Source organism: Myotis myotis, unplaced genomic scaffold (genome assembly GCF_014108235.1).
Source record: "Myotis myotis isolate mMyoMyo1 unplaced genomic scaffold, mMyoMyo1.p scaffold_m19_p_11, whole genome shotgun sequence".
Lineage (NCBI taxonomy): Eukaryota > Metazoa > Chordata > Mammalia > Chiroptera > Vespertilionidae > Myotis > Myotis myotis.
Window position 1 is genome coordinate 31,291,051 of NW_023416315.1, and position 27,547 is coordinate 31,318,597.

General features: G+C 38.8%; 2 long non-coding RNA genes across 2 annotated transcripts in view; one reads left to right on the forward strand and one right to left on the reverse strand.

Moving 5' to 3' along the window:
* Positions 1-6,088: 6,088 nt before the first annotated feature.
* Positions 6,089-27,547, reverse strand: part of LOC118666170 — a 96,953-nt gene continuing 75,494 nt past the window's right edge. The window contains exons 7-13 of the long non-coding RNA XR_004970880.1: positions 24,854-24,901; positions 18,464-18,556; positions 11,305-11,340; positions 9,104-9,356; positions 7,897-8,032; positions 7,197-7,278; positions 6,089-6,399 (exon numbers count right to left, since the gene is read on the reverse strand). This is a non-coding gene — a long non-coding RNA (uncharacterized LOC118666170). The remainder of the gene's footprint in view (positions 6,400-7,196; positions 7,279-7,896; positions 8,033-9,103; positions 9,357-11,304; positions 11,341-18,463; positions 18,557-24,853; positions 24,902-27,547) is intronic.
* Positions 16,153-19,463, forward strand: LOC118666171. Its single transcript, XR_004970881.1, has 3 exons — positions 16,153-16,475; positions 17,411-17,538; positions 19,133-19,463. It is a non-coding gene; the product is annotated as an uncharacterized LOC118666171 (long non-coding RNA).

A 27,547-nucleotide genomic window follows, 5' to 3' on the forward strand; every position in this document is an offset into this window, starting at 1 on the left:
CAAACAGGATGGACAGCAGCAAGAAGTTTCATCTGACTGGGGCGGGTTGGGGGGTGGGGGGGCGCAACATGAAGAAAGGGATGAGAAGGGGGTTTACTCACAGGCAAAGTATGAATATTTCAGGGAGTAGTTGTTTTTACAATATCTACCATATAAGCACTCCTATCAGTTTCCTATTGCTGCTGCGACAAATTATCACAAACTGAATGAGCAAAAACAACACGAATGGGTTAACTTACAGTTCTGAAGGCCAGAAGTCCAAGATGGGTCTCACTGAGCTCAAATCGGGGTGTGGTGAGGGGTGTTCCTTTCTGGAGTCACTAGGGGAGAAGATGGTTTCTTGCCTTTCCCAGCTGCTAGCGGCTGCCTGTATTCTTCGGTTTACAGTCCCCTTTCTCCATTTTCAAAGTCAGTCCAGCGAGTCGGGTCTTCCACACTCGGTCTCACTCTGACTCTCCCAAGACCCTGTTTACTCATAAGGACGCTTGTGACTACATTGGGCCCACCTGGATCATCCCGGCTACACTTCTCAAGGCAGAATTAATCCCAGTTGCAGCCTCCGTGCCCTTTGCCTCGTAACACAGCATAGTCACAGGTTCTGGGAATTAGTGTGTGGACATCTTCACCGGGAGGGATTCTTCTGCCTACCTTACTTTCTCTCAATACTTTCTTTCTCTCAGTACTCCTTAAAATCCCAACTAGCTCACTATTTTTCTGGGCTCCCCCCAAAAATAATTCACAATACCTGGCCTTGCATGTGTGTTTCTCTCAGATCGAACATTACAAGAAACTTTATGGAATAATTAGTAGACCTTTTAGGAATTGGTAAAACAAAAGATAAATGAGTGCCAACTAAATGCTTAATGGGACACAACTGGCTTTAGCGTTTAACTGATTTTTGTTCCCAGAAGCATTTTTAAAACTTTAAGTAAAAGAAAACTTACAAATTTAAAGCATTCCTAATCTTACTGCAATGGAAAACAGTTATCTCTTTTATACACATTCATCCAGACCATGTTATCATGGAAATATTACTATCAATAATTACATATTTAAGATCATGATTTATGTCATAGTGTAGATGTACTGTAATTTATATTAACTGTTCTGTAGGGTTTGGGGCTACTTTTCAAAAGATGGATAAATATTTCTGTGTATTTATCCTTAAAGTAAAGTGCTAGGGGTAGAATTGCTATGTCAAAGGTTATACTTATTTTTTTAAATTGTCATCTCTGCAGGTTACATATTAGTTTTTAAGTGAAGTATATTCATGAACTTCTTGGTCTGGAAGTGAAGTTTAATTTTGCCCCCATAATATAAACTATTGCAGTTTTTCTAATTTTGTGATTTTAAGAAATCTTTTAATTCAAGTGGTAGCGTTATAAACGTAATGATCAATACTTAGTAAACACAGCAGTCACTGAAGAGTCAGTAAATGTTTTCTGAGGAAATGGATGAATGACCATGTTTGGAGCAGCATCCTCCATACACCGGAAGGTGGCAGGTTTGATTCCCAGTCAGGGGACATACTGAGGTTGCAGGTTCAGCCCCTGGTCCAGGAGTGTATGGGAGGCAGCCAATCTCTCTCCCTCTTTTCTCCCTCTCCTTCTCCCTCCTTTCCCCTCTCTCTAAAATCAATAAGCATATCCTCGGGCGTGGGTTTTAAAAATGTAATCAGCTAGACGGCATGAGTGATCTTACATGCACGCTGTGCAGCCAACATAGCCAGATAGGTCCTTGATTTTTGTTCAAATGACAGATTATATTGTTTTGGAGCAGTGACTCTCAACCTTGGCAGCACATCGTAGTCACCTGGCAAGTTTTAGGAAATGCTGCAGAGTAGGCATTGATTTCTAAAAGCTCCCTGATGATTCTACTGTGCAGCCAAGTTTTTATGCTCTATTACGCGGGCTTGATACCAGACCAGACCATAAAATTAGAATCTCCAGGGGTAGGACATGGGCAAGAGCATTTTCCAAAGCTCCCTGGGTGAATTCATGTGCAGACCAGCGTGAGAACCACCGAAAGCGTCCTCAGATGAATTCCGCAACCTCTGTTTTACAGGCGAGTATAGCTGAGACCTAAGCACTCCATGGTCTTTCCCAAAGTTAAATGGCTGAGTAAATTCCATATTATAGGTCAGGCCACGTCTAGCACAGGGACTCAAAGAACAGAAGAAACGATTTTTAAAAAGAAAAGAAATGCGAATCGAAACCACGAGATATCACCTCACACCTGTTAGAATGACTATTTTCAATAAGACAGGAAATAAGTGTTGGTGAGGATGTGGAGAAAAGGGAGCCCTCATACACTGCTGGTAGGAGTGTGAATTGGTACAGCCACTATGGAAAATTGTATGGAGATTCTGCAAAAAATTAAGAATAAAGCTACCATATGACCCAGCAGTCCCTCTTCTGGGTATCCACCCAAAAAAATTTGAAAACACTTATTCATAAGGAAATATGTATCCCTATATTCATTGCAGCATTATTCACAGTGGCCAAGACATTGAAACAACCTGTGTCCTTCAATGTTTGGATAAAGAAATGGTACATGTAGAAAATGGAATACTACTCAGCCATAAAAAGATGAAACAGTACTATTTGCAACATGAATGGATTTGAGAGTGAAATATAGTAAAGGACAAGAACTGTATGCTTCACTCATATGTGGTATGTAAAACAAAAACTAACAAATGAACAAATAAAACAAACAAAACAACCATATATATACATATATATACACTCAAATAAAAGACAAACATGCAAATTAACCGTACCTTTGCTATGCCTTAAGCGACGCCCACCAGCCAATCAGAGCGACTATATGCAAATTAACCCAACCAAGATGGCGGCCGGCAGCCACGAAGTGGCTGAAGCCAGCAGGAGGCTTGGTTTCTCCAGTGATGGAGGAAGCCAAGCTTCCTGGCTGGCCCTGAACTCCACTCAAAGCAACAAAGTTTCAATTATAGAACGTAAATAAATCCCAGAATTTAAAAAAAAAGAATAAAAGGAGAGGCTGGGAGCTTCCATCACCGGGGGGGCTTGGCCAGCCTGAAAACGGCCCTCAGCCCCTCACCCAGACTGGCCAGGCACCCCAATGGGGACCCCCACCCTGAAAGGGGTGTGACCAGCTGCAAACAGCCATCAGCCCCTCACCCAGGCTGGCCAGGCACCCCAGTGGGACCCCCACCCTGATCCGGGACACCCTTCAGGGCAAACCAGCCGGCCCCCACCCATGCACCAGGCCTCTATCCTATATAATAAAAGGGTAATATGCAAACTGACCCTAACAGCAGAATGACAGGGAATGACTGGTCACTATGACACACACTGACCACCAGGGGGCAGACACTCAATGCAGGAGCTGCCCCCTGGTGGTCAGTGCGCTCCCACAGGGGGAGCTCTGCTCAGCCACAAGCCAGGCTGACGACTGCCAGTACAGCAGTGGTAGTGGGAGCCTCTCCTGCCTCCTCAGCCGCGCTAAGGATGTCCGACTGCAGTTTAGGCCTGATCCCCGCTGGCAAGTGGACATCCCCCGAGGGCTCCCGGGCTGCCAGAGGGATGTCTGACTGCCAGCTTAGGCCCAATTCCCCAGGGAGCGGGCCTAAACCAGCAGGTGGTCACCCCCAAGGGGTCCCAGACTGCGAGAGGGCAAAGGCCAGGCTGAGGGACCCTCCCGAGTGCACAAATTTTTGTGCACCAGACAGGGAGAGGATACAGAGGGTGAAGGTGACTAGACTTTGGGTTATAATACAAAAAAATAAGGTGTACAGATGTTGTATTATAAAGTTGTACACTTGAAATTTATATAACATTAACCAATGTTATCCTAATAAGTTGAATTAAAAAAATAATCTGTGTGTGGGTGGGGGGAATAAAAGAAAGTTTTCAGACTATCAAAAATAGATAAAAATATGGCAACATTTAGAATCTTTTAGAAGAACTAGCCAATGCGTCTTATCTAGTTATTGCTTCTTCACCCTCTGGTCAGATTATTTACTAAATCATCTAAGCCCATCTTGCATTTTAAGTGATTCTGAAAAGCCTAATTTGGGGAAGAGTCTTGGGAGTATGACTGTTTTATACCGGAGGGGGGCGGGGTGTCCCATGTCCTAGTAATCAGTCCATTAATGCATTAATGGCTGGGGTATAACAGAATGGAAACAATGGGAAAAGAGAAGGTACATCTTTAGAGGACTGACTGTTCTGTGCTGGGTTTCCTGTGTGGAAAATCAAACGACTTGCTACTAATTGTTTGTGTGTGAAAGTCTTTGGCAGTGATGCCAACAAAAGCACAGGATAGTGTGTCTGTTCAAAGCAAAACACATCAGATTATGTATTCAGCAAATTCTTATTATCAGAACCTTCGTCATGTGAATGATTTGCTTTTAGGCTGGGCTTCAGGAGGCCCTTCCTGTGAACAGACGACTGGGCTATTAAACACAGAGCTGCCAAGGCAGAGCCACAGGTGGCCATGACTTGGCAAGTGATAAAACACCAGCACCCTGAGGACAATAAAAAATGGACAGGATTTTCCATCTGGTTTTTAATATGTATATACAGCACAAAAGAGTTTCTTGGGGAACACTGAGTTTTACGATTGGACATAATGCCCAGTATATTTCCCTGTTACCAAGCCCATACTTAAATTTGAGAATTTTTTACTCGAAATAACTGATTTAAATATCTGCATAAAGGCAGTATTTCTGCTGAATAATAAGTAGCTGTATTCTTTTACTAATCCCCCATTTCTTCTTATGTTTTTAAGGATTCGTCGTTAATATTTACACTCTGTGTAACCTTAGAAAAAAGGCATGTAGAACGTGTGTACTGAGAATTTTACAAATCCACACACTTCACCTTCTCTCTCACTCTCAGCCACAATACAATGCTCACAAGATGTCAATCACCTACCTGTACAGACCTTTGCACTCATTCCCTCCACAGTACATGCACATATTCCCTATTAGTCTGATCCTTCCCAAGCTCCTGAGATTCTCACGTTAACCCAAACTTTATTGTAGCTACCACTTTTCAATTTCACTCCATATTATGTTCAGTATATGATCCCCTATACATAATATATATTTGCTTTCCTGTAAATCCTCCAAATTAATCCTATATAATAAAAGCCTAATATGCAAATTGACCCCTCAGGCAGTGGTTCCATGGGAATTTGACCACTCACTATGATGTGCGCTGACCACCAGGGGGCGGTGCCAGGCCAAGGCAGGGTGCCAGATGGAGCTGTGAGGCTGGGGGGGTGCAAGCCTGGGGGCATGAGCTGGGGCTCAATCCCAGCAGGCCACCCTGAGGGACCCCACCCGTGCATGAATTCATGAACCGGACCTCTAGTTTACTTAAATAAGAGTTTCTTAAAATGAGTTTCAGAGTTTCTCATTGATAAAGCATTCTTAAAAAAAAAATGTATTTTAAGTGGCAGTTACTTTATTCGCTACTAAGGCAAATTAGGTATGACCTGAATCAACAAATGGATTTAATTGAGAAGGATTACTTTGAAACTTTTGGAATTCTATAGCAAATTGGATTAAATTACTTATACCACATAACTCTCTTGAAAAAATGGGATTTGATAAAGCAATCACTTTGAAAAGTATTCTAATAGTATATACCTGAGTATCATGAACACAACACAAGGACCTACGGGTGTTAGTCACTAACTCCCTAAGGCAAACACTTTTGGAGGGAAGCAGTGTTCATCGTGTCCACGACCTCACTTCTCTGAAAACTATATAGCTGCCCATGCTCCAAAGTACACTCAATACTTTCCCTTATTCAAAACTATTTTCATAGTGCCTCCCTCCCTTAGTGAGCATATGAAAAGTAACCTTACTCTGCTGTTCTTAATGAGATAAAAAGTAAAGAAAAATAGAGATGAACTACCTCAAATATCCATTACTTTAAAGGTAAGTCACACACACACACACACACACAGGCAGAGAGACAGAAAAGAACTCTAATCCCTCTGTGAGAATTTTTCCAATTGAATGGCAGAGAAATTAATCAGACAAAGGAAGGAGACAGGATCCATTAGAGAACTGAATGTCAAATGCTTACACCTTTTATTATGTCATTTCCTGAGGGCGGCATATGAGAGAAAAGGGAGCATTTCTGAGAAGGGTACAGAAACCCTGCTCCGGAGAGAGTAGGTAACTTACCCAGCCAGGTCTTGCCCCCAGTGCACTGTACAAATAAGAATTCTTCCTACGTGTGCAGTGTCAGAGCAAATTTAAAGAGCAATACTTTTTTAACATGGAGCCCTCTCGTAGCCCACTAGTAGTCTATCCTGGTTGTCAGAAATTGGCAGTTGAGAAAGCTGTTGTAGCCATTGGTCAGAAGCAGAGCTGAAGTGCCCAGTGGAGCCAGGGAAGGCCACCTCATGGTCACCAAAAAAAAAAAAAAGTTTTTCAGTTAATCCTGTGGCAGCTATGCAATGATGTTGTGATCTGAATTATGGACACAAGGCTCAAATCTATTGCAATTTCCCTTGGAAATTCTGATGTGTACTGCTTCGATTATTTGGATAGTAAAAATGCTGATGTACTTTTGAAACCAAAATGTGGGGTGTTGAGTCAGAGTTCATAGTCTTGCAAAATCGAAGAATGAAGTTGCAGACAAAAATGGTTATTGGAACCAAAGTTTACTGAGAGCATCCATGGGAATTAAAGTGTATTAGTCCATGTATAGAGTCCCATATGGCCATAAGCCACACTGGCGCTGGGATGTGCTCCCCTGCCACTGCGGGTTGGGGAGAAGAGTGCACCTTTTCATTTAGGGTGTTGAGACAGCCTTGCGAGCTCCTAATTGGTCTTTTCAAAGAATTCTGCCTTAGCAACATCCTTGGGATTGGTTTATATGCCTTACTGCCTTGTGATTGGTTATCTGCACATTGTCTGTCTCAGCAAAGTTGGTATGTTTTAAAGGTCATGTCAAGTCTCTCACCCATGCCCTCTTTTCCCTGCCCAGTTGGGGTGCCTTAGTAACTCCCCCTAGCTGGGTGCCCCGGTTTTATTTCCTTCCCTCCCATGGTCCCAATTCCTGACTACCTAGCTTCCGTCTCCTCCCTTTGAGGGAAAATAAGCCAGCAAAGATTTTCTACTAGAGCTGAAAAGTATCATAAAACCAGTGAGACAATGAGACTCATTACAGAAGCCTTTGTTGCCCTCGAGTCACCTGCAGTGGCGGTGAGTCTTCTGACGTTACAAACTCTGTGCTTGGCAGCACTTAGATTGAGATGTGAACAGGTCCACCTTTCCTGTGGGGGATACAGTAGGTTATCTCTCAACTAATAACAGAAAAGTAAGTCTCCTAAAATTTTACTTCATACAGTTAAGGTGCCTCATCTTAAAGGACAAAAATAGTCATCAAAGAGACATAAAATCTTCTCTAGTCCCAAGTGATTGAAGGTAAAAATAACCTGAAAGGATCTTAGAAGAATGTAGAACAGCATCAGAGAGAAATAGTTAAAGGTTTTGAAGAAAATGTTCAGCTTCAGGAAAGCCTAAACCTGCTTAACACAGTAAATTGCTAAATGGTATGAAAGAGTGGCAGCTGGTGTGGCTCAGCTGGTTGAGCGTTGTCCCATGCATCAAGAGGTTGCCAATTTGATTTCTGGTCAGGGCATATGCCCAGGTTTCAGGCTCAATCCCCAGTAGAAGGTGTGCAGGATGAAGTCAACCAATTTTTCTCTCTCATCTATGTTTCTATCTCACTCTCCCTTTCCCTCTAAAAAAATCAATAAAGACATAGTAAAAAGGAGTGGCAGAGCTGAAAGAACAGAAAGAAATGCTTGAACATTTGAACACATGAGAAAACAGGATAGAGAGTCCATTAAAATCCATGACTGCATCCGGACTGAAGCTGATAAACTTACCTGCTCTCTTTATAAAACATTACATGACTGCAGCAACAGGAAATAGAAACAAGAGTGAAGCAGAAAATGGAGACCAATATTGCCGGTCAGATGTTGATTTGAGGAAACTCATCGATTATATTAACTTAAATGCTACCTTAAACTCAAAAAGAGAAAAACAAGGGGTATCTTCAATTACATGAAGAAAACTACTTGCACAAATTATTTATAGTGTGAATTTTAAAACCTCCAACCAGAGTAATGTGAAGATTTAAAATTTCACAGTGAAGTTCAAAGTCTTCAGGTAAGACTCCACAGACATCCTGATCCACATCCAGAACATGAAATGCAACTTCAAAGGAGAAGGGAATTTACCACTTAGAAATAGAGGACAACCTGCCAAACCGGTTTGGCTCAGTGGATAGAGCGTCTGCCTGCGGACTGAATGGTCCCAGGTTCGACTCTGGTCAAGGGCACATACCTTGGTTGTGGGCACATCCCCAGTAGGAGGTGTGCAGGAGGCGGCTGGTCGATGTTTCTCTCTCATCGATGTTTCTAACTCTCTATCCCTCTCCCTTCCTCTCTGTAAAAAATCAATAAAATATATTAAAAAAGAAAAAAGAAAAGAAATAGAGGACAACCTTCCCACAGTATATGAAAACATCAGCCTTACACATCAAACCCTTGATTCCTGCAGGAAGATGGCAAAACACCTGGAGGAAAAATATTTGAAAGCACATGGCCTTCACAGGAGGGACAGTTCTCATGAGAAAATGGCTCAAGAATGTTCGTTGACAATTCGATTGACCAAGAAAAAGAAGCAGGCAATTGACTTTGACTCATATTTTAATGGTACTTCAAATTCTTGTTGCCTCTCTAAACATATCTCTGAACCAAAGATCCACTGCTTTTATAAGTTAACTTCATTATCATCATTTGGTGTGTTGTTGTCTAAATGAGCATTATTTTTCAATACATCAGAAATATCTAAAAACTTTTTAAGTATTACATTTGTATACTTTGGAAAGTAAATAATTCTCTTGAGCTATCCCTCTGCAAATCCAAGTTGATTAAATTTGGTACCTTAATAAATTATTTACGGTAATTAGTTGATTAATGGATTAAACAACTAGGAGTTGCTTGTCATAGAAAGGATAGCACTGGCATAGAATGGTTGGTAAAAATAGTATGATGGCCAGAACAAAAGCTTTGGGATATATACTAGTACCTTCCAGGGGAGCAAAAAGAAGAGAAGCAATTAATTTGTACTCTGGCAGCTGGGCCCCGTGCAGACACCAGGAGGGCCGATCCTGGATGCCACTGCCCAAGTCAGAGGCTGTTTCCTGCCATATGGTGTTGGTTGTTGATAAGCATGTGTTTATCTAGGTCTGGCGGCCAGACTCTCCACTGATAAACACACCAGTCTGAACACAGCATCGAATGGCACTGCCTCGTCATCAGTTCCCTGCATACGTGTGAACCTGGAGCAAAATATACCGGAGAGAAAAGACTAATTTTAGAAATAGAGAGAAATATTGAAGAAAAACCACCCCCAGCCTCTAACTTCTTATATATCCTAGCCAAAAATGTTAAATGTGAGGAGTTGGTGGAGATTGGGGGGAAGGGGGGAGTGACATTATACACATAAACTAAAAGTTTTGTATATATATATTTATATATATATCAAACCAACTAGCCAAATTTGCATCTTTGCAATAAAAAACATAACTCATAAAACTGCCAAGATTGCCAAATTTTAAAATCAGGCTCTGACTTTTCTCCAAAAATGCTTGTTAATAAAAACAAACAAACAACAAAACAGAAAACCAAACAGGGGGGGGGGGGCAGGGAATCATAAAAATAGATAATATTTGGCCTGGCTGGCATGGCTCAGTGGTTGAGCGTGAACCTATGAACAAAGGAGGTCACGATTTGATTCCCTGTCAAGGCACATGCCTGGGTTGTAGGCTTGATCCCCAATGTGGACATGCAGGAGGAAGCTGATCAATGATTCTGTCTCAACAATGATGTTTCTATTTCTCTGTTCTTTCCCTTCCTCTCTAAAATCAATAAAAATATATTTTAAAAAATAGATAATATTTGTTGTATACTTAGTGCAAGGGTACATGGATTATCAAAGCTCACAACAATGCAAGGAACTGGTAATATTAAACATTTGGATTTTCAAGCTAAAGAAATGAAATTCTAGAATGGTTAGATAACTTGCCCTGAATTTGAACCTGGTCATCTGACTCCAAGCGCCATGAAGTTCTGTGTTAAAGAATACACACGCTGCCCTTTTCAAGCCAGTGCTAGCCTCCAGAGTATGAGGAATGGGACTGCTTTCCCCATAACAACAAAGCGCCCTCTAAGAAAGCACACCGGCTTAGCTTGATTTACCAACGATCACCTTAGGAGTAGACAGCTCGGGGGAGGAAAATTCTCTTTGATTTTCTGATGCCTCCTGAAGCTGAAACTTGGCAAAAGAAATGGGGTCACCTCTTCCTTTTAATATTAATTCATCTGCAGTGTGAATATCTGAGAAATGTCTGAATAGGTGCCACAGCAGCACAGAATATAATGCAGGAATTATGTCCCAGTTCCTGGTTTCAATTATCACAAAAAGCAAATAAATGAAAAATACTTGTTATCATGCCTTTCCAGCCTATTCTATAATGCCAGGGATGGAGGGAATCTTCATTCTAGAGAGCCATAATAGCTACAGAAATATTTTCAGCATTCACCTAAGTATAAACTCTGAATAACTAGCATAAGCTTTTAATCTCTAAGTAGAATGGGACTTTAAACATTATTTTTAAAGTTACACATTTTTTAGAGAAAAGGGAAAGCCAGCACCAATTATACATTAGCTAAAATTCCCAAAAAAAGTATAAGAATTGAAAAAGCACAAAAATTATAAGAATGAAGCATGAAATGATTAAGTAATTTATTCATCTTACCAGGTCCATCAATGTTACATTTTAAATATATTTGAATTGATGGCTTCAATTCTCAGTATATATCTTTCAGTAAATAATTGAATAGCATATGTAAATGATTTTGACGTTACTAGACTGAGAAAATTTATCTGTACCCTCCTGTTCTTCAGAGGTTATTTATCATTATCATGGATAGTTGAGTCTGTGGTTCTTTCATAAATTCATGTTTTTATTTATATGTGCATTGAAAACTTAAAAGTCACGCTGCTAGAACATGGGTCAAAAAAGCTTGTGAAAATGACAATTTTATTATTCATGACCTATTTTTTTCTTAAGGCTCTTTCTTATTCCCTTGAGATTTCATTCTCTTCCCTAGACCAGCCTATACTAGTATGTTAACCCTCAGAGGTGATGTCTGTGATATAATAGAAGCTTCTGGAAGTTCTATTGCTGAGAATTTCAAACTCTCTGAAGTTTGGATAGACAGTACCTTGTAACATCAATAATTCAAAATGTGATCTGGATTCTAAAAAGAGAAAAACAGAATAATAAGAATAAGAAAAATGGGGGGTTCTATTTTTTAAAAATCATCAATACACTAGTTCATTTCCCCATGAAGAAATTAAACAACATTAACTAGGCACCTGCTAAGAACTTGTCTTCCTAATAGAGATGCAAATAAAAAGGTGACCAAAACAGCCCTGGCCAGCTCAGCTCAGTTGCTAGAGCGTCAGCCCATGGACTAAAGTATCTTAGGTTCAACTCCGGTCAAGGGCACATACTTCAGTTGCGGGCTCAATCCCAAGCTCAATTCCTGGCCCTGGTTGGGGCACATGTGGGAGGCAATCAATCAATGTGTCTCTCTTACACCAATGTTTCTCTCTCCATCCCTTCCACTCTCTCAAAAAAGCAATGGAAAAAATATCCTCAGGAGAGGATTAACAACAACAAAAAAGATGACTAAAACAGGGAAGTCCTAGACTTTGCTTGCAGGAAAGTCCTAGAAGAAACCACGAAACAATCATTACACTCATGCTATCAGTTCCATATGCACATGGAACAGAAGAGGCATAAGCTAGCAGGGCCCAAATCTTCCAAGTGAGACAGAATGAGAAACACAATGAAAGCCTTCAGAAAAGGAAAAATGTTTTTTAAAAGTTTTGAAGAGTAAAGGCATGTAGCAAGGTGACAGGGAGTTCGGTGTGGAGGAAGCAGCAGGTGTCACAGCTCAGGAGGGTAATGTTACACGACTCATGAGTGGCACTGTGAGTGGTTTCGAATGGTGGGCAATGCAGTTGAAGAGCTAGACAGACCAAATCATGAAAGGTCTTAAATTCAATGCCAAGAGTTTGATATTACTTCCTGAGCAATGATGTCAATGTTAATTTTGTGTCACTATTTCTCTGAGAATCCCAATTAATACACAAGGAAAATCACCAAAAGGTTGTAAGCAGAGAATAACATGATCCATTTTACATTTTGAAGAGTAATTTCAGTGACAGTGAGTGTAATTCAACTATTTTGTTAATTTTTTTAAAAGTGTGTGTGTGTGCACGTGTATGTGTGTGTGTGTGTGTGTTCCTTTCCAACCTGGGCTTGGTAGAAAGGCTCCCACAAACAAGGGCAGCAAAAAGAAGGGCCATTCTGCCATCAACGAGGTAGTGAGCAGAGAATACACCATCAACATTCACAAGCACATCCATGGAGTGGGTTTCAAGAAGCGTGCCCCTCGGGCACTCAAAGAGATCTGGAAATTTGCCCTGAAGGAGATGGGAACTCCAGATGTGTGCATTGACAACAGGCCCAACAAAGCTGTCTGGGCCAAAGGAATAAGGAATGTCCCATCCAGGTGTGGTTGTCCAGAAAACATAATGAGGATGAAGATTCACCAAACAAGTCCCATACATTGGTTACCTACGTAGCTGTCACCGCTTTAAAACACCTACAAACTGTTAATATGGATGGAACTTAATCACTGATTGTCAAATAAAATTATGAAACCGAAATTTTAAAAAGTGAGTGTGTGTGTGTGTGTGTGTGTGTGTGTGCGCTGCGCGCGCGCTCATGTGTATTTAGTATCTATGGTGTATAAGGCACTGAGATGGCATTAGGTTATAAACATAAAAAAAATAAACAAATACCACCCTTGCACCCATAAGTAGTTAAAGTACTTACAATATACACTTATTGAGTGGGAGATAAAGTAAGAGATTATTAAAAAACCCCATCAAGAAAAAATGGAAGCAGAAATGACAGGCTAACTATAAGATGGATCAGGGAGATTACCATTGGCAAGACCCTAGCTAAACAACTGAATGTGCGTTAGGAGTGATTTAAGAGAGAAAAATAAATAGAAGATGATCCCCAGGTTTCTGTCTTGGGAACCCCAGAGAAATAACATCAAGAGTGGGAGATTAAACTATTCATTTAAAAGAGTTAAATTATATTGTTAACAGATCTAGACACTTCACATAGATTAAACCATTCTATGGGGTAAGTATTATTACTCTCATGACCATTTTTGCTGAGTGTAGGGAAGATTAAAATGTCTAAACTGACACATTTTGCAAGTGGCAGAGCTGGACTCAGACTCGGAGAGGGCTGAAGCCCACCATGGCCCTTCACAGGCAGCAAAGTGGCCAGAATGTGCTGCCTCTCACATGACTCAGATGGCTGAGTAAACAGAAAGACACAGGCTTAGAAGCTCCTTTAAAATATGTAATTCTTTATAGCTCCGCCCCTTCATTTCAACTTTTTTCTTTTTTTTATCTTCATCCAAGGATATTTTTCCATTGTTTTTTTTCAAGAGAGTGGAAGAGCCGAAAGTGGTTTGGCTCAGTGGATGGAGCGTCGGCCTGCGGACTGAGGGGTCCCAGGTTCGATTCCGGTCGAGGGCATGTACCTGGGTTGCGGGCACATCCCCAGTGGGGGATGTGCAGGAGGCAGCTGATCGGTGTTTCTCTCTCATTGATGTTTCTAGCTCTCTATCTCTCTCCCTTCCTCTCTGTAAAAAAAAGAAATCAATAAAATATTAAAAAATATATTTTTAAAACAACAAAAAAAAGAGAGTGGAAGAGAGAGGAAAAAGCAAAGAGAAAAATCCATGTAAGAGAAACACATTGATTGGTTGCTTCCTGCATGAGCCCTGACCAGGGCCCGGGCCAGGGAGGAGCCTGCAACAGAGGTAGGTGCCCTTGACCGGATTGAACCCGGGACCCTTCCGAGGCTCTATCCATTGAGCCAAACCAGCTTTAGGGCTCTTCATTTTAACTTTGAAATAAGAAGTTTGTAGACTGCCATAAGCAGTTTCCCTGTCTGATTCTTCAGGCATGTGAGTTTAGCATGAAAAATTATCAGTTTTTTGGAAGTCATAAACCAATAGATACTTGCTAGTGGACTGATTTATTGAACTAGAGAGGTTTTCCTTTAACAAACTATCTGTAAATCATTGACCCAACACTTCCTTTTCACTATTTCAGCCACTGCAAATAGTATCCCTAGGTCTATGCATGGATTATGTACATGTACTTGGTTCTGATGTACACATGGTAATTCTATTCCAGTGCAATGATCTGGATATATTTGACCAAATGTGCTCTTGCTATACTTTTGAACATTCTCTTTAGGCATCATAAAGATATGCTTTCTTATGATCCAGCGATTCCACTTCTGGGAATATACCCGAAGAAACCCAAAACACTAATTTGAAAGAATATATGCACCCCTAACCTCATTGCAGCATTATTTACAATAGCCAAGATTTGGAAGCAGGCTAAGTGTACCCAACAGTAGATGAGTGAATAAAAAAGCTGTGGTACATCTATACAATAAAATACTACCCAGACATAAAAAAATAAAAAGCAAAGGAAATCTTACCTTTTACGACAGCATGAATGGACCTAGAGAGTATTATGTTAAATTAAGTAAGCCAGGCAGAGAAAGGCAAATACCATATGATTTCACTCATATCTAATGATAAAATAAACAAACAAAATAGAAATAAACTCAGACACTGACGGCTGTCAGAGGAGAAGGGAGTCTGGAGGAAAAAAGTGAAGGATTAAGAAAAAATAAACCTCACAGCATAGACAACAGTATGGGGGAGGGGAGGGGCAGGTAGAAGCATGTAAAGTGAAGCTAAATGGTGACAGAAGGGGACCTGTGGGTAGTGAACACACCATACAATCCTATATAATAAAAGCCTAATATGCAAATTGTTCAACCAGGAATTCAACCAGGAGTTCAACCACTCACTATGATGTGCGCTGACCACCAGGGGGCGGTGCGGAGCATGGTGAGTGTAGGCGATGCAGCACTGGCAGTGGGCGGCAATGGAGGCACTGCTGGCCCCCAGTAGGCCCCAAACAGAGTGGGACTGTGGTGGGATGGTGGAGCAGGTGAGCAGGCGGTGCCAGGCCAAGGTGGGTGTGAGCAGGGACCCAATCACCCCACAGATGGCGACAAGCAGCGGCTGTAGGGGCAGGGCCACTGCCCGGCTCCCAGGTGCTGTGGGAGCCAAGTAGGGGGCCCAGCCCCAATTGATCACCCCACAGGCAGGATGGTGGAGCAGGTGAGGGAGTGGCACCAGGCCAAGGTGGGGTGCCATGTGGGGCTGCAGGGCTGCAAGGCTGGGGGTGTAAGGTGAGGCTGCAAGCCTGTGGGTACGAACTGGGGCCTGATCCCCACAGGCCACCCCGAGGGACCCCACCCGTGCACGAATTCATGCACCAGGCCTCTAGTACATATATATTATAGAATTGTATACTTAAAAAGTCACCCTAATAAATTCAATATTTTTTCAAATATGCTGTGCCACTATTTTTTTCAAATGCAGAAAAAGTTCTTCAATGCCAAATGATAGCCAACATTTATGTAGCACTTCTGTACCCACTATATCCACTGCAACCACTGGCACCACTGTAACCACGTCACAGATACCTATCTCGTAAGGCCATTGTCAGATAGGTATTATTATCACCATCATCATCATCATCATCTCCATTTTACAAATGGGGAAACTGAGACTTGTAATGTCAAAGTCACAGGGATAGAAAGCCACAGAGACAAAGACAGAACCCAGAGTCCACAGTCAGCTCCTAGCTGCTGCACTGCACTGCCTCTCACAGAAAGGGTCTTCATCCTTCAACCTTCAGCCTTCCACTTCCAGAACTAGCTGTACTCTTCCTCAGGGAATATTAAAAAGAAACACTGAAGGAATTCTTCCAAGGCACAGAACAAGGGTTGGAAGTAGACTACAATTCTGAGTCACTACAGTCTGTACAGTACAGATTTGAAGAAGCCCTGTGTCACATGGGTCATTTTCTTTCCCTGCAGATAATCCAGGAACTGAAACCTTGAGTGGACTTCATGGCTCACCTTTCACTCAGGTCTTCCAGGAAAGGCAGGACTAAATGCCCTATTGCTGCCTATGGGGCAATGCAAACGCAGACCAAACCAAGCTGTGGCTGAGAAGAGAAAGATAACAGGGCTGAAAATGCACACCTCAGGAGCCAGAGTCCCTGCCAAGAATTTAACTGCCAAATCATTACTAGTGGACTCTGGACTCTTCATTGCAAGATTGAGACAGCATGAGTTGGAGGAAAGAGCCAACGTTTTTAATTTAGACAACCTTGAGATTCAGGCATGGCCTGCATTTGCTTGGTGAGTAACCCCATAGAACATTTGCAATCTGCCAGCATCTGTGTTCTCATTTGCCAAAAGAGATTGCAACTATTTTATAATGTTATTTGAGATATGAAAGAACTATATTTAAACTGTAAAAGTACTACTCAACAATGAGATATTATCATTATGGCTAAGCAACCAGAGTTTATTATCCACTGTTGCTATGCACATTATACAATTGGCTACGCCATTCTGAGTATGAACTAGTGGGTCAAAGCATTTTCTCTATGGGATAGGCCATATTTCATTAGTATTTACGTGCATCAGGCTACCTTTTAAATATATATGTATAGATAGGGTGTCCCAAAAAAATGTGTACACACTTTGAATAATTATTAGTTCTAATTGATTACATTTGAAAATAAAGAAACATCAATTGAGCTATCAGAAAAAATGTGTATACATTTTTGAGGGGACACCAGGTATTTTTATAAAATGTTTATTTGTTCACATTCTGCTTTCTAAAGACCACATTTGGATGATTTGGTTTCTTTATGTTATGCCTCTCCTTAGTATCTTGACTATGCTGACACTACCTAATGATATTTGTTTCTGGAAGATGTAAAAAATGTGGAGAAATGAAAAAGAGAGGAAACTTTCTTGGTAGGAAATTCCTTGTTTATAACAAAAGGGTTCAAATCATTTTTTTCCCTAGATATTCATTATTGGGAGCATGTATGTGTATCTTCTGGGAAAAAGCTATGATTTAAAAACCTCTTTCCTGACATACTTTATCAAAATTATACTTAATTATTAAAACTTACAAGAGCAAATAACAATGAAGAAAAGAATCTACGTACAATCTTTTTTCAAATGAGATCATTTAAAAATTGTTAATAGAATTATATAGGTTTTATACTAGCAATTGAATCTATAATTCAGCAAGTAATTATTCTTCTTGTTTTGTTTAGGAGGAAGAAAATTGTTACATTGTAAATTTCAAGTTTTATTTCTTCTAAAGAAAATACTTTTTAATGGCAAATGTGCAGCATACTGAAAAATATTTTATCTTATTGATTCAAAGAAAAATAACTTCCAGGTAAAATCTAAATATAGGTAACAATCTTAGTGAAAATTTACCACAAGCTGACTTCTTTTTAAGGATTTTTGGGACTCTAAATACAAGCTCTGAAGAGGGAATAAAAAGGTCTGAAAGAAAATACAATAGGTTCAAGATAATAGCAGCCTTGAGAAGCAGTCAGGAAAAGGATTAAGTTTAGAGATGGTGGTTGAGCTTTGCAATGAAGAAATTTCATTTATATTAATTCAAGGCCATAACTCATAACTTCAATTTAAATTCTACTTTGCCCCTACTAATTTTGGAAACCATTCAGATATAAAGCCCATGTAAGAAAAGATAATGATCATGTATATGAATATCCATATTTTTAATATCAGCACCAAAATATATATATATAACTTTCCCTACTCTTTCACTCAAATATGAAATATAGGCTTTATACTGTTTTCAATATGACTTATTTTCAAGTACATTTTTTCACTTATTTTCTAACTAAAGAAATATACACGAAAAGATTTCATACAAAAAAGGACTTCTGAAATGTAGCATTAGTGAAAGAAAGAAATAAACATGATATAAAACACTTTCACAGAACTGATCATGTCTCTTAATTGAGAGATGCTTGTTTTTTCTTAAAGTTTTGAATAGATTGTCTGGTGTCACAAAATGACATGCCATTATATTTAATACTATGACAATGTCCCAAAGACAAAGTCAGAGATGCAGCATTTTCCTGTACCACATTTAAAGCTGGGGAAAAAAAAAGAAGAAAAAAAAAAAAAGCACTCCATGGAGAACACATTGTGCTACTGAGAATACCAGGTGTGGCCATGTGAATGCCAAGGTGAGAATAGCAATGCAGGCTTTCATGAGGATTACAGACCAACACAACATCTGCAGGCGACTCGGTGGGTCCCGGAATCCACCCAGTGATTGCACTGACCTGGTAGTAAAGTGATCTTCATTCATGCTTTTAATCTTCTGCTCTGGAGATTTTATTTATGAATGTGAACTTAGCTTCAGTACTCATGGGTTTCTAAATTTGGAGATTAGACATTGGAATAGTAATTAAAGAGTCACATGTGTTTTTAAAAATCCAATTCAATAGCAAATTATTTTGGAATTCTCCCTTACACATTGGCAAGATTTTTTTGAACTAGGTTTATTTTTAATTTTTTTTGCTATTGCCTTTTATGTTTATGCATTGGTTTATCAAGTTAATCAGTCTAGGGATATTGACCAACTCCTTCAAATACCATTGAAAATGCTCTGTGTTATATTTTGGTTAAACTCTGATTCCTGGATCTAGGTAAAAACTACCATGAAGGACAAAAGGGTAAAAAATTCTTAGGATATAAGGGTTTGTTTACTAGAGAGCCACAAGTTAGCTCTTCTCAAGATTTTGTTGATCTTTGAAGGTAGCTCCTAGTACAGGATATTAAATCAACGAATTGTGGTGTAAGTATGGTTATTCTGAAAAGCAGTGGAGGGTAGCACAATTTGCCACCCCAAAATAAGCCACTTTGGCATATTGATTATTTTAAAGTGTAGCACTTGAAAAACAGCAAATGCAGAGAGAGGCTTTATCTGAACTTCCCTTATCTTCCTAAAGACAGGTCCTTCAAAAGGAACTCAATTGTCATAAATTCCCTCTCCAGGAGTTTCATCAATCAGGGAAAATAAACTCTCATCACAGGAGCGAAGACTGGAAGTCAGTCCATACTTCACCCAGACAAACTTTGTCACAAACTACCATTCCTCCCATCTATCTTCTAAAGGTCCGTTAATCTTTCCTAAAAATCATTTATTCTCCTTTAAGAGGCCTGTACTCCCTCATCCCTTTCCCTATTAAGACAACATTGAAGCCTGAATTCTAAACCACCTCTTTGAGCAACTCGTTTTTTTCTAGGTATCTCCCAGGTATACATGAATTGTGCATGTTAATAAACTTTTTTTTATTTTTCTCATATTAAACTGTCTTTTATTTGAGGGGGGGTCTCAGCTAAGAACTCAAGGGTAGAGGGAAAATTATTGTTTCCTCCCTACAGCAGGACACCGTAAAAGTTATAACTATTAAACAATAACATTGCTTATACTAAGTGACAGCCTCTGAAAATTTCATTACCAGTTCTATGTAAAAATGGGAATGGGACAGAAGTCATTTGATGGGAAATCTATGTGTATCTTTATGAAGGAAATTTCCCTTATTTACAATCAGATTTCTGAGAACCTGACCCAAATGGCAACTACTAAAATTAAAATATAATTATTCTTGGATTCTTACAGGCCACTAAATGCTACATGCATATGAAATTTCTCTCTTCTGGAATAGTTCAATAGCACACCAGCAGCATTTTTTAATTGATTTCATTATAATTGTAAAACATAGTAATTGTAAAAATCTCAAGCTATTCGAAGGATAAAAAGCAAAAATTAAAAGTCCCTTTACTTAAAAAAAAACCCTGTAGTTTTACTCCACTTAGATTCAATACTCTTTAGTTTCCTATGCATCCTTCCCACATTCTTAAATCTTGCATTAATTTTTAACTCTCCTCAAAAGATATAATTATCTAGTCATGAGCTAAACTGAAAAGAAATTAGTAATGAGTACAATACATTTAAAGCATCAATTAGCAACTTTCTCATGCAGAATCTTTTTGTTTCTTGTGCATACATATAGGTAATCTGTGTAAATAATTATATAGGAACTAGGGGCCCAGTGCATGAAATTTGTGCATGGGAGGGGGTCCCTCAGCCAGGCCTGCACCCTCTCGCAATCTGGGACCCCAGGGATCGGGCCTATACCGGCAGTCGGACATCCCTCTCGCAATCTGGGTCCACTGGCTCCTAACCACTCGCCTGCCTGCCTGCCTGATTGCCCCCCAACCACTCTGCCTGCCTGCCTGATGCCCCTAACTTCTCGCCTGCCTGCCTGATCGCCCCTAACCACCTCTGCCTCGGCCCCCACCACTGCAGCTTCGTCTGGAAGGACGTCGGAATGACGTCCAGAAGGCTGTTTGGCTGTCCAGTCTAATTCGCATATTATGCTTTTGTTATTATAGATAATATAACTATCACAAATGATCCAAAGTTACTCAAAAGGAAACCTTACAAGTTTCTAGAAAATTACTGCTTACCCCCTGAAGGATTTCTCACTCATATAAGAAAATTTTAAAAAATTATTTTAAATATTAAATTTGAGTGTTTTATATAAATATCTTTATTTTAAACTCTATTTTGGAAAAAGCAACAACAACTGTTTGGGGATCCAATAAAATCCTGGCTGCTTTTAAAACAATTTGTGGAAATCCTGGGTGTTTGATAGATAAATGTTTGCCCACTCAAACCATCTGCATCACAGTTTAAAAAAAAAAAAAATCACAACAGTAAGTTTTAATACTGCACTATTGCAATATAAATAGAGTTGTAGTATTCATTCCAAAATACAGTTTCCCAAAAAGCCAAAGATTTCTGAAGAGCAGTACAACTAGCCCAGACATTAGGAAATCCCTTTAATGACAAACAAAAAAGTTTATAAAAAGCATTTTTTCATCCTAATGTATGAAGAGCAGGAAAGTAAGGTAAAAAAGAATTATTATGCAGCAGAGGTGGGATTCCAAATCACTTAATTATATCCAATTTATCTTCCTTTGCTATGTATATTAATTTCAAACAGTTCTTTATATTGGAATTAAGGATTTCTCGAAGTTATTAATAACTAATCTGAACAAATACATGAATAATAAAATAGTTATTCATAGGTATTTATTGACTTTCTATAGATTACAATGAAATTACCTAAAAATAAAGACAAAATGATAAATGATAACATAACAAATAATTTTATAATGAACCTGACTTCCTGCTAAGAAAAAAAAAGAGTTTTCATTTTTGGCAGGATAAGGAATCTTAAAAGACGCATAGCTCTGGAGTTCTTTCCCTATCTTGGTCTACAGGTTTTCTCCAGCAAACACACTTATGATAGCTTTTCCTCCATTAATTTTACAGAGAATATACTTGGAAGCTATACCCTATGTCTATAAACACATATACACCCATGCTTCCTCCCTATTCTTCATCACAGACAATCACTAGGAATCACCCGTAGCTGTTTGCTGGAGAACATGTCTACCTGAGCCTTGGTAATACATCCGGTCTCTAGCAAAACTCATCTGGAGAGATGTGGGAAAATCAGCTTATCCAAGTCTTGTTTTGCCTTTGACTTCAAAGGACTCAGATATGGAATAAGCTTTGTGGGATACAAAAGGAAGGGAAGGATTTGGCCAAGAGAACAGAAGAGTGAGATCAAAGTACAAAGCTGTGAGAAAGCCTGAAAAACACTTCATTGCACTTCAGGGCCACTGGCTCTGCACTTAGAACAAAACCAAAGTCATCCAGACTTGTCAACTAAGTGAAGAAGCCAATGAGGATAAAAATGTCATTTTAAATGTTTTAATAGAATGGTTGAACTTATTTAAGCATGAGGAATTTTTTCTCTTCATCCAAAGCCAAAGTAAACTGATGTATATTTTTGAATACTGCAAATTCTTATTTGCCATTAATTTTGAATGTGGAGAGTAACAATTCAAGTATGCTCGGGGCAAAAAATAAAAATCAATATAGTGCTTATTTGAATTCTAAAAATAAACCAACCTTTTACATATATAAAAGTATAGTCTACCTTCTTTGTACTATATGTACTTATTTTTCCAGTAATGCTACTGTCATTCAAGTATTTTTTTAATTCTCTTTATAATGAAATTGGGGCCTCTGAAGAAAATTTCCCAAACTTTGACAGGTTTTTAGTGGAAATATTTTGTTCTGGCCGCAGACTAATATATCTCCCTCATGTGATTTTTTTTTAATTTTTAAATATAGATATAAAAATAAATAAAATAAAATCACCCACAATTCCTTTGTCACATTAAACTTTTAATATCTATTCTTCCAGAATGTTTCTATGAATCTGTCATGTGGCGATAATATTTTATAAAATGGTATCATTCTATATATGCTATATTTTACTTATTATATATGTTATATATAATGCATACATACCTATATATTTAATTATAACATACGAAGCAGCACTGGGATAATTCTTAGTCTATTACAGAACAAAAGGGGTGCTGAACAGGAAGTGAAAGGGCCCTCAGGAACATCAAGCAGCCAACTTGGGGGAAATGGGGAGTTACTAAAGAAAGGGAGGTAGGACAGAATTGGAGTGTTTGAAGGTGAATACTTGGCCGGCTAGGGTGGACTAGAGAGGAGATGCAAGGTGCCTTGGCTCAAGACTAAACTCTTGCCAGAGGCTATAATTAATTTTAATCATTTCAAGAGCCATTTTGCTAAATTACCTTTTGGTTTTTGCTTCACTACTTTTCATAAGTAGTGCTGATTCATCAAGGTTAATTCCACCCTTGGAGTTTTCTGATTTTTTTCTCCTAAATGAACAAGTTAACATCATACAAAGGAGCTTAATATCTAAAAATAATCCCTCTACTGAAAGGAAGCAGCACGAGTTTGCCGAAGTCCACGCTAACTGGGATAATTGCATCTCATCCCCTAGTATTTTGAGCATAATAATCACCAGCTCCACCTCATCCTGCCTCCGTGACAGCCAGAGGGAAACAAATTATAGGAAAATCACTCCCAGTAGTTATAATGGATTCAAAAGCAGGACAGAAACATCATAACTAATTACAACAAAAAAAAAGATAATTAGGTGAGCGAGAGAGACAGAGACGTGTTTGTTTATCTAAGCTTATTGAAGTACTGGACCAAAACTTTTTTGGGTTAGTTGCCATCAATAATTGAGAGAATGAGAAGATGTCTATTTAAGACTGAATGCTAAGCAGGTGAAGACTAAATTAAGTCATGATGAATTGCTATTATTGGTCCAGTGTCTTTATGTTCCCTGGATAGTCACCGGGAATATATGCAAACAAATGGACTTAATAATTTATACATTCTATATATATAAAAGGCTAAGCGACCATCCGACTGTCCGACCATCCAGTAGCTATGATGCGCACTGACCACCAGGGGGCAGACGCTCAACACAGGAGCTGCCAAGCTGTGGTCACTTGACAGCGGCGGTTCTTGGGTGATGCACCCCAGAACCAAAGAGGAAGGAGCCCGATTCCTTGCAATTCCTCTTACACTCCGGGACCCCTCGGGAGATGTTGGAGAGCCAGTTTTGGCCCAATCCTTGCAGGCCAGGCCAAGGGACCCCACCTGCCAGAGGGGCCCCGGGAGGGGAGGGACCACGGGAGGTTGGCTTCAGGGCATGTCCACCCATCTTGTCCAGTCCTGCCCCTACTGCCACCACCCGGGACCGCCTGCATTAGTCCTTGCACCGGAGGGACTAATTTCCTTTCAATGTGCACAAATCCATGTACTGAGACACTAGTTCTCAATAATTCTATTGGCCATGAGGGTGAAATTTGATGTATTCAAACTCAAAGTCATTTATGTGAAATTGCTTCACCAAAAATTATCTATTGAAGTCATGTTAAATGGTCTTGCCATTGATTTGCATTGACCATCTTTAACTTCTATGTATTAAAGTTCATTTAATATGTTTTTTATAATAGTTACTACAAATGTCAGTTGCCTCTTTCTTCAAAATGTGGCACCTTAAATTCCATTTACATCAATGTTGTTCCCAACTGAAAGGAAAAAAATATTATAATTCACTTAATAAAATGTATTTCCTTTAAAAAGATTCATTGTCCTTTTCATGTGCACAAACTTGAACTTTAAAAAAAAAAATCTTTTTTATGTAAATTTAAGGGTTTGAATCATAAACCCAGGAGGAAAACAAAGATAAGACCGGCTAAGTAAATATACCATCCCAAAGCAGTTAAAATGACAATTTCATTTTTACTCTTTCTTGCTATAAAATTTTCTTCATACCATTTGATCTGAGAAAACTTTCTGACTTCTAGGCTCAATATAGAAATGAGTTATTGCAAGCACTAGAACAAAGACGTGACTTAGAAAGAAAGGGTTTCCATTCCTGCTATGCTTTAAGTCCTTCGGTGGCATTAGACTTTCTATAACTTTAGAAAATAAACATGCTACCAACTGTCCTCAAAACTAATTTTAATGAATGAATTTGATACAGGATATAATGTGATACATAAGCCTAAATGTTATCCCTGCAGACCTTTTATTGAACTATCTTATGTCAAGTCTAAGCACAGTATATAGAGAGAATTAAAGGTCTCAAGTAATCTCAAGAGAAGGCAGTTACTTCCATGTTGAGTACCATTCACATAAGTTAAAATTATAGACACCCAAATGCAAAAGAAAGAAATTAGATACCTACCTTACACCGTTCTGAAAAAAAATCACTCAAATTGGATCATAGTCTTAACTGCAAAAGCACAAGTGACAAAGTCAAAAAAATAAATTAGATTTAATCAAATTTAAAAGTGGTTTTGCTGCATTAGAATATCATGAAGAAAGAGAAAAACAACACACAGAATGAGAGAAAATATTTTTTAAATCAATCTGATAAAGGTCTAATATCCAGAAAGAAATGAAAAAAAAAAAAAAAAAACACACACACACACACACTCCTGCAACTTAATCTAAATAAAGATAAACATCCCAATTAAAACGGGTATTCATTTTAATGGGCATTTCTCCTAAAAAGATATACAAGGTGCTAAGAACATGAAAAGATGTTCACCATCATGTGTCACTAGGGAAATGAAGTTAAAACCATAATGAGATAGCATTTCACAAGCATTAGGATAGCTATTATATAAAAAAAATAAAAATAAAAATAAAGGCAGACAATGAGTTTTTCATGAGGCTGTAGAGAAGTTGGAACTCTCATACACTGTTGGTGAGAATGTAAAATGGTGCAACCACTTTGAAAAATAATGCATCAAAATGTTAAACATAGAGTTAACGCGTGACCCAACAATTCAACTCCTAGATAATAAATCCAAGGAAATTGAAAACATCTGTTCACTTGCACATAAACGTCTACCACAGCATTATTCATAATAGCCAAAAAACTGAAACAACCCAAATGTCCAAAAATTGGTGAATGAACAAACTGAATATGACATATTTATATCCATACAATGAAATAACATTTGTCAACAAAAAGAATGTATTAGTAATGCTCCAACAAGGATCAACCTCAAAAAGATCATGCAAATGAAAGAGGCCAGATATTAAATGATTCCATTCATATAAAGTGTACAGAACTGACCAACCTATAAAGACAGAAAATAAATTAGTGGTTGTCTAGAGCTGCGCAGCAGTACCGGAGAGGGAAAGAAAGGTGGGCTAGTGGGAAGTGACTGCTAAAGTGCATACGTAAGCCTTTGGGGGGATGATGAAAATGTTCTAAAATTTGATTTGGTGATGGTTGCACAATTGTGAAAATACACTAAAAACCATTGAATTGTGCATGTTAAATTTTGAAGTCTATACATTTAGATTATATCTCAATAAAGCTGTTTTTAAGGCATGCATTTAAAAAGAAACTATGCAGAACAAATTATATCTTCAAGCCCTGCCTCTGAGACTGTATTCTCAATCATATAATGTTGCATACAGGGAATTCAATTTGATTATATATCTGGTCCTTAAATTTTTTTTTTTACTGCTTAAAGTATTACAAAGAGTATTACATATGTCTCCTTTTTTTCCCCCAGCCCTTGACAATTCCCTGGCCTCCCCTACCCCCCAGTGTCTTATGTCCATTGGTTATGCTAGGTCCTTAAAATTTTTTACTTCATCCTACACAAACCATTCTGCTATTCAATTACCAAGCAGAACTAAACTCCTTTGCTAAGGACACACACAAAAGCCACATTTATTCCGAAAGTAGGTGCCAAGAACATTGTTGGAGCGGAAGTAAAAGAAGACTAATGATGCTAGAAGCCAGGGGTATCATGGTTGAAGGGAGTGCAGTGACCTTTCTGAATCACTGTAGTGGCATCCTGCAGAGACTTGGGGCTGGATTAGTGAACATTTTGGAATATACTAGCCCAGTCCTTCAAAAACGTGTACTGATCATCTTGCTGGTCCCAGTTAGCACACTAGTCTCAAGCCCACAACTGGGTCCAGGTAGGTCTGGGCATGGCTGATAGATCATTGCTTTGGCCACATGGGGAAATGAAGGGTTTTATGGCAGAAATCCAACGGGAGGAGGACAGTAGGCAGAGCAGATTGGCCCAATAACCCAGAGCATGTCAGGAGGGTGGAGCACAGCCCTCTGTGGTCTCGGTCGCTTTGATTTGCTTTCCAGTCCCAGTTCCCAAGGATTCATGTCTGACACCTATGACAGAGAGTAGACTATGAGTAGAAACTGAAGAAAACAGATCTCTTCCCCAAACATATCTTTACTTTCCTCGTCCAGGTATTTCTAGCCTCAAAATAAAGTGTAGAACGGTATATACAACATACCATCATTTGTGTGAAAAGTAAATATTTTTGTATTTGCTTGTATATACATAGAATAACTCTAAAAGAATTAACAAAAACTAATAAGACATTTTAACTCATATGAGGGGACTTTGGGGTCTGGGAAAAGGTGTAGGAGAGAGTTTTTATACTTTTCTTTTGTGTATCTTTTGTTCTTCAAAAATTTTTGAACCATATGGATATATTATCTGTTCAAACATAAAATTAAAACTAAAAAGTGCCATATATATGTACACATATATGTATGCATATATGTATGTATATGTGTATGTGTGTGTGAATATAGATAGATAGATAGATAGATAGATAGATAGATAGATAGATAGATAGATATAATTTCCTGGGAAAACTCTATTTATCTGAAAAATAAAAAATAATCAACTGAAAAACTATGAGAAGCCATAAGTAGCTTACTAATTAAGCTACTTAAAAAATTAGTTCACAAAAATCAATAGCTTTCCTATACTGAAATATATATGTGCATATATGCAATACAAAAGAAGGGATGTTAGCATTTGAGAAAACAACACAACTCTGAAATAATAGGAATAACAGGTAAAATATTCTAAAACAG